General features: G+C 36.0%; 1 long non-coding RNA gene across 1 annotated transcript; it reads left to right on the top strand.

The window, feature by feature from the left end:
* The first annotated feature begins 2,461 nt into the window (after positions 1 to 2,461).
* Positions 2,462 to 6,152, top strand: LOC130916454 (uncharacterized). Its single transcript, XR_009063284.1, has 3 exons — positions 2,462 to 2,577; positions 4,677 to 4,747; positions 4,943 to 6,152. It is a non-coding gene; the product is annotated as an uncharacterized LOC130916454 (long non-coding RNA).
* The last annotated feature ends 2,346 nt before the right edge of the window (positions 6,153 to 8,498 follow it).

Here is an 8,498-nt window from a genome sequence, read left to right as displayed (position 1 = left end):
TTCCCCCAAAATATGTGCTATACAAATTGCAATACATACAGTATACACAAAAACACAAACACCTTGAAGTACTCATCACATTTTCTTTTCTTTTTTGTTTCAAGTCCACATATACATCAAATGATGACAGGAGGAGAGGAGTACGGGTCTACTATAAATTCAAGTGTTCTAAAATTGGTTGCCATACAATCAGAAACTTATGAGGGTTGCCTGATACCTCATACCTTAGTTTTTCTATATGTAACACTCCTGTAAATTCCCTGAGCCAGGTTTCAAAGTGGGGTGGGACATCAGACTTCCATAATTTTAAGATACACCTTTTGGCTATTATCATGCCGTAAGCAATCACAAAAGTCCTATCATGACCCAGTTTTTGCAATGTTTCAGAGAAACCAAACAGAGCAATTATGGGGTCAGGATCAATTGGTGTTTTGAATACTTTTGAGTACCATTTAAATATTGAAAACCAGAATTCTCGAATCCTTGGGCAGAGCCAAAATTGATGTGCTAATGTGCTATCCATTATCTTACATCTTTCACATACGGGTGATGTTTGTGGGAATATTTTGTTTAACCTCACCTTTGAATAATGTAACCTAAGAACTACTTTATACTGAATTATCTGCAGCCTGGAGTTAACAGAACATTTTTGAATGTCACTCAGCGCTCTCTGCCATATATCCTCCCTGATTGTAATACTGAGATCCTCTTCCCATTTTTCTTTAATCAAAGATGTGGAACGAGTATATTTACTCAATATAATTTTTACTAGTGAAGAGATTAAATGTTTGGATTCTGGGGGCCCCATTAAGATTTTAAACAAATCGTTTTCCGAAGGGAGACAGTTGGATGTTGGGATATTTTGTCTGGCATAATTCCTCACTTGTAAAAATCTAAAAAAAAATTACCTTTAGGCAAATCATATTTTATTTGTAATTGTTCAAATGAGCAGAATTTATTGTCAATATACAAATTTTTAATCGACTCTATACCCTTCTGACTCCATTCCCTAAAAACCGGATCCGTAAATGAGGGAGCGAGAGCATGATTATGCCACATTGGAGCATGTACAGCTGTGCTAGGGAGATTGCAAAATTTTCGAATCTGCAACCAGATTTTCTGGGCGTGCAGCATGATAAAATGTTCTCCTCTCTGAGATGACAATGGTCTAGGCGAGGAGAAAAGAATTGCCCGGAGAGATGTTTTTGTGACTAAACTATGTTCTATTGTCAACCAAGAGGGAACATTCTCCAACGACACCAAGTCAGGATTAATTTGCCAATACACCATGACTCTTACATTGGCTGCCCAATAATAGTGCAAGAAACATGGTAGGCCGAGACCTCCACAGTCCTTGTTTTTTTTTTGTTAAATGCTCTTTTTGCAGATGCAACATCAATTCTTCATTTTTAGTTCTTTTGGCCCTACAGTCAGAAAGAAACGCTGTGAACAACACTGCACTATTTAACTACAAAATTCTGTGAACTCCAGTTGTTACTTGACTAAACTAGAATTAGCTCACTAAAACAGAACTTCTCGACATTATGCTAGCTGGCCTACCACATGGCAAAAATGTTGAAAAAAATCAACAATGCTGGCAACACTACAGTAGCCATTTTAAAAATAGGTATGAACACTTGGATAAAATTTAAATCATTTTTGCCATAAGGGAGCCCTGGGGCTTTAAAGGTTAATGCGCTGTTTACAAACAAAAAATAAAAACCTCATTTACCCCTCTTTAAATTGTCTTGGAACGACGGAATAACTAAAATGCCAAAATAAAGTGACGGAAAATCCACAATTAAAAAGATCAGCAATGTTTACACAACTACAGCGGCCTTTCTAAAGCCAGTGGAAGTCACCGTAATTTAAGTCGGTGTAATTTTTAAAAGAAATTATTTTCGTGTTTTGTTCAGAAGCCTTGAGTTTAGGAGCAGCAGAGGTGTGAGGAAAAACAACTCATTGAGTATATTGATGACTGATTGAACTCATTGACGAGATTGATGTTTCACTGAAAGTAGGTCAAATAGCTGATAATGCCTACTTATTAGCATTGGGCATCATGCATGTTTTGTGTCATCCTTTTGATTTGGAATTTCTATAGCCTGCCCATACGCCCCTCTCTGCACACAAAAAAAAAATAATTAAAAATCACAAAATATAATTTACCAAAAATAATAAAAAAAGAGTCAAATGTTTTTCTGAATGATTTTAAGGGACATAAGAGTATTGAAATTGAGCACACATACTACACACTAAAAAATGCTGGGTTATTTTTTCTACCCAACCAATGGGTTATGAGATATTTGACTCATTTTGGGTTATTTTTTGGTGATTTGGGTCAAGTGGGTTATTTGTTGTGCAACCCATGTGCTGGGTTAAAAATCATACAACCCAATACCCATCGGTTTACTCAGCATCTGGGTTGTTCTGCCTCGTACGTCATCACGTCAAAGGACGTCCCCCTCCACACACACTCAGGAATGCGCGGGCAGGCGCCATTGCCCAGAGTTCAGCTCAAGCACTTCTCATCGTGAGCACCTGTCGGATATCTTCGAGGCAACTTGATAATGAAAGGTTTGTGCACACTAACGCCTAGCTACATATCAAATTCATGTCGTTTGTTGTGTGACCTAATACTATCTTTACGTCGACGTTACTCAGTTGATTTGCCAAAAACGTAAAGCTAACGCAATTACCCTTTGGCTAGAAGTAGCAAGTGCGTTTTTTTCTTTGGGTTTGCTGCAATGCAGCTTGATGAAATTTAAATTAAAACCAGTCAGACTCACAGATAAGTCTGTTTGCCAGCCAATTTTATGGCTGACACAGTCGGAGGAAGGCATGTGCCCGCCCGCACACGTCCGTGTCGCACACATTAACAGCAAGCTAGCTAGCTGCTTAGCTAACCCTTTAGCCAACAAGTAGTGCGCCGACCTTATATCAGCACTCATACAGCTTCTTTCTTCATGTCTAGGCCATTTATCGAATAAATTAAAATAGTTTGTATGTAGTAAGGTCGTCAGCTGGCAGCCATGGCTGCATTTGTACTCTGTGCGGTTTCCCCACTGTAGCCACGGCCACTTCTGCTGCTCTCATCGGGCTGCGAGGCAGTGTCCATGACCGAGCGCAGTCATGGACACTGGTTAGGCCCTTGCAGCCCGACTAGTGTCCATGACTGCGCTGTCTTACACGCGTCTCTCACTCTCCGACAGCCTGATCCGTAGTCAGGTCAGTAAATGGAGCTCACATCTCAGTTGCGCCTATGAGCTAACACGTGACTTATCCTTCTTTGGCTTGGCCTAGCTAGCTTAACATCCGTGCAGCCTGCGGCTCCATTGAGAAAAGCAGCTCTTACAAATGACGAAATGTAAAGTGCAAGACACGTTGTAAAACTAAGGCGCGACTGTGACACTTTGGATTATGAAACGCTTTAGGCAGGAAAAAAATGTAGCTGTGCTTTGTTTTCTGCTACTTCTACTTTTTCCGGCCATGTAAACATAGCCACTGCGATAAATGCGGTTAGCACTCCCAGCGATATTGCCGTGATTGCGATATTGCCCTAGCAGGTTAATTTCCTAGAAAGTCAAGTCAGTCTCCAGTTGTATTTAATGTCCCATAAGATTATCTATTGCAGGGGTTTTCAACCCAGTCCTCAAGGCACACTGTGGGTCCTGGTTTTTGTTCCAGCCGATCCAGCAGAGACAGTTGAACCAATGAGGCTTCTGCTAAAACAAGCCACACCTGACTGCAATCAACTGATTGCACTTGTAAAACACCAGATTGGGGAAAAAGTGTTGTCATCTTGTTTGGTAAGAATGAAATCCTGCACCCACAGTGTGCCTTAGTGGAATAGGTTGGGGACCCCTGATCTATTGTTAATGAGCTCATGAAATAAACGCAAGCAGTTTTTTTTTTTTTTAACCTTTTCCCTAGAAACAAAAAGTCAGAAATGTCAATAATTTAATTTGTTTGCACGCTTGTGGTTTCTGTCAGCAGTAAACACTTTAGAGACACTCTACAAACTAAAGTTAGCTTTGTGCTTAAGCCCCTTAACATCTGCAGATTTTTCATTGTAAGTACCCTTTTGAAAACTTTTTGAGGCTTTTTGTCCTCCCTATTTGTTGGATTTTTTTACTTTAGTGCCTGTTTTGGTTGCATTTTTAGGACTTTTCAAGCATTTGTTTTTTGACACTGAGTTTTTTTTTTTGTGTTTGTGTGTGATTTCTTGTCACTCTAATTCTTTGACATGTTTTGTTACTCGATTTGGTTTTACTTTATTCATTTGTTAATTTCTGTTTTGTTTTTCATACTTTTAGAAGCCGTATTCAAGAAAGTTGATTAGTTCGTAGTCGAGAGTTTTATTGCCTTTAAATTTTATAAAATTAGTATTTAATGTTATCGCAAACTGACAAGACTCGTGTAAGTCATCCTCATAGCAGTATTTAATGGATTTAAAAGTCAAAATTGAAAAGGTTCAAATTAAATAGAAATCACAATGTGTCTCCGATAAATCACCATTAGGTTTCTTTCAAAAAATCATGCAGTCCTACCTGTGAGTGAACAAATATTGGATTACATTCTGCAGTTCGTTTCCTTTTCATTCGACAATGTTTTCCCTGAATAATTATACAACAGTTATTTTATTTTTGCTTAAGCCCTTTTTGTGTTTGTTTCAGATCAATGGATAGCTTTGTCACTACACCGTTGACAGAGTGGCAGCTGGCAGATGTGGTAGAAAGATTTAAAGGTATGAAAACATTTTTATCTTTTTTGAGTAGCTTCCAGTGGTATGTTATGACTAATATGGCACATTTTATAGTCTTTCAGTACTCTTTTCACGTTTAATAAATGTTGGGAGATTGTGCTTCTTACTATTGCTTCCATATAATTTTGCTTTCTGCTGAGCTGATGTAATGTCTCTGTCTTCTGTTTTGTTTTTCAGAGGAGGGGATTGATGAGGAAACAATTAAGCAGTTGATTCCAAGAGCAGGCCCTAGACTCCAGTTTCTCAAGAAATTTAGAGAACTTGTACGTAGTTAAGTGACTAGTTGGAGGGTTCTCTTCTTTTAGTTTTTGCTTATTTTGAATATATTTTTTTAAAAGATGACATTCAAATGCTTTAAGTGCAAAAAGCAAATTTCAGGGGGCATCAAGGGTCTTTTTTTATTCATTTGTGTGGGGTACACCATGTACACTCAGCATCAACCCACTTCCAGTGTTGTGAAAGCGGTTGTGGTCGGACATTTTCTTATCTATAGTCTTTTAGACGACACTTAGAAGAAGAAAAAAAAAAACAAAAATCCTTCAAAATACTCTTGATGACCCATTAGAAGGTCCAGCCCCACCCAGCCACAATGTTCAAATGATGAAATTGAGCCAGCCCTGGAAGAATGTGTCATTTTAAGAACTTTTTTTGATGTTTTTGAGGTTTTGTCACACTTGTTTGATCTCTGAAGATGATTCTGTCATTCTCAAATTACTTGTTTTTCTTGGCTGCTTTATTCACAATTTCCTTATCATATTAATCTATTTTTGTGCTATTTAGGGGCTTATTCAATGTTTTTCTTGGCTGCTTTATTCACAATTTCCTTATCATATTAATCTATTTTTGTGCTATTTAGGGGCTTATTCAAGGTTTTTAGATTTGTGTAAAGCAGCAAAAATGAGTCAAGAACAACAACCAAACTGAACAACAAAAACACCACCAAAACACATCAAAAGAGTGACATAAAATCAAAACATTCCCAAAATGCAAAAAATTGACCAGATATAAGCTAAATTCACTAAAAAGTGCAAGAAAAGTGACAAAAATACTAAAGCATCATTAAAAAAATGCAAATAAAATGTGACAAAAACCAACAAAGAACTGAGAACATGATAACATGAAGTTGAAAAGACAATGGTGTTTTTGAGGATTGAGATGGAAAATGAATGAATGAATGAGAGGAAGGCGGGGGTTAAAGGGTCAAGCTTAAATCTCGCATGGTCAGTCCTATAAATGTGTTGGTCCTAAACTTCAATCATGATTTTTTTCCTTATGTTTGTCTGTTTTGCACAGTATTTTGCCAAGTTTGCCTTGACTTTTTTAATGTGTGATTCACTCATTTGCACTGAATGTTTTACAAATAAATATCAAGGCAGAGTATTATAAAGATTGCTGTACTGGTATTTATTGGTACCTCCTATCCATTATCAAATCACTTGGATTGTTATAGGTTGTGGTTGTACATTTTGGTTAATTTGACCAAGCATTTGTATGGATTACTGAACTTGTTTAAAACAACCCAACATTCTAATTAATTTTGCCCCACATTTACAACTGATTTTACTCAACATTTGGTAAAGTTGATAAACAATACAGGTAGTTAAAACAACCCACAGTAACACTTAATTAAACCCAACATTAAGTACAATTAATAAACTATATATATAGTTAAAACAACCCAAAATTGTAATTAATTTGACCCAGTTTTTGGGTACAATATATAACACATACATGAAGTTGAATTTACCTTGGTTTGTAGTTAATTTGACCCAGAAATTGAGTAAATTTTTTTAACTCATCTGTTGGGTTATAGTGATGTAACCCATCTTGCTGGGTCAAATTGACTACTGCTGGGTTGGTGCAATATTTAACCAGCGGTTGGGTTATTTTATAACCCAAATTGGGTTATTTTTAACCCAGCAGTTTTTAGTGTGTAGAGCATGTCCAATTTTAAAACCCATCATTTTATTTCAATTAAATGTTTAGCATGAGTCAGTGACTTGACTTATCACGCACTTTAAAGAGAACATAAAACTATACTCAAGTTTTAGTACTAAAGTATGAGTTTAAATCTTATTATGAACGGACGTGCAAGACTTTTCTTTATACTTACTAGTATAAGCCAGGTATACATTGCTGTTTTTGTTTTATGTCTATGAAATATACTTTATTTTAAGTGAAATTCAAGTATACTCCCTGTTTTAGTAAAAATAGGTATTCTCATTGTACACTTGGATAAACTATATACTGTTTGCTCAGGAAGTTTAGGGCATTAAGTGTATAAAATATACAGTACTTTATAAAAAGTCAACTTTGAGCATACTTCCTCCTTTTGAGTAAAACAAATTTATACTCATAGCACTCTTGGACAAAAATCAGTCTTTTAGCTGAGGAACCCTAAAGGCTTTTAAGTATATAAAATATACTATGGAAATGGTCAACTTCGAGCATACACCCCCGTTTGAGTAAAGAAATATGTATAGTCATTTTACACTTGGAAAAACTTTTCTTCGGAAGCCTTGAAGACTTTAAGGGTTATAGCACTGTTTACGAACAAAAAATATAAACCTCATATACCCTCATGAAATTGTCTTGCAATGAAGGCATAAATAAAATGACAAAATAAAATCAAGGAATGAATTGTCTACCGCGTGGAGATGATACAAAAAAAATGATGAAACATCTGCATTTCAGCAGTGCTTACAAAACTACAGTTGCCTTTCTAAAGCTTGTAAAAATGACTGGTATTTAAGACAATATTAAAAAAAAAAAGTTTTTATTTTCATGTCTTTGCTCAGAAGCCCTGAGTTTAGGAACAGGCAAAGGTGTGAGAAAAACAAATCATTGAGCATATTGATGACTGATTGAACTCATTGATTGGGACTCACTGAAATTAGGTCAAATAGCTGATAATGCCCACTTATTAGCATTGCCCATCAGGCATGTTTTGTGTCAGCCTTTTGATGGAATTTCTATAGCCTGCCCAGCCCCCCCCCCCCCCCCCCCCCCAATCACAAAAATATCAATTGCAAAAAAAAATAATAAGACTCATGTTTTTCTGAATGATTTTAAGGGACATAAGAATATTGAAATTGAATACACAAACTAGATCATGTACAATTTTAAAACTAATCATTTTACCGTATTTCAATTAAATGTTTATCATTAGTCAGTGATTTCATGCATAAAAGTATACCCAAGTTTTAGTATGGAAGTGTGAGTTTAAGTCTTAGTATGCATGGACGAGTGAGTATATACGATAGCCTATCGTATATACTTTTTAGTATAAGCCAGGTAGACCTTGCTGTTTTTAAGTATATAAAATATACTTTATAAAAAGTCAAATTCGACTATACTCCCTCTGTTTTAGTAAAAATATGTTTTCTCATCGTACACTTGGATAAAGATATATTCTGTTTGCTAAGGAGGCTTAGGGCTTTAACTGTATGAAAGAAACTTGAAAAACTCAATTTCAAGCATACTCCCTCGGTTTTAGTACAAATGAAATATGAAGAAATATGTATGGTCATATTACACTTACAAACAAATTTCTTTGCAAGGGCTTTAATGGTCAATGCACTTTTTACAAACAAAAAACATAAATCTCATACATCCTCATAAAATTGTCTCGTAATGAAGGCATAAATAAAATGACAAAATAAAATCAAGGTATAAATTGTCTACCCCGTAGGGATGATACAGAAAATGTGATGAAACATCCACATTTCAGCAA

The sequence above is a fragment of the Corythoichthys intestinalis genome, chromosome 5 (genome assembly GCF_030265065.1).
Source record: "Corythoichthys intestinalis isolate RoL2023-P3 chromosome 5, ASM3026506v1, whole genome shotgun sequence".
Lineage (NCBI taxonomy): Eukaryota > Metazoa > Chordata > Actinopteri > Syngnathiformes > Syngnathidae > Corythoichthys > Corythoichthys intestinalis.
The sequence above is the reverse complement of the archived record's forward strand: the minus strand, read 5'-3'. Positions and strand labels throughout refer to the sequence as shown.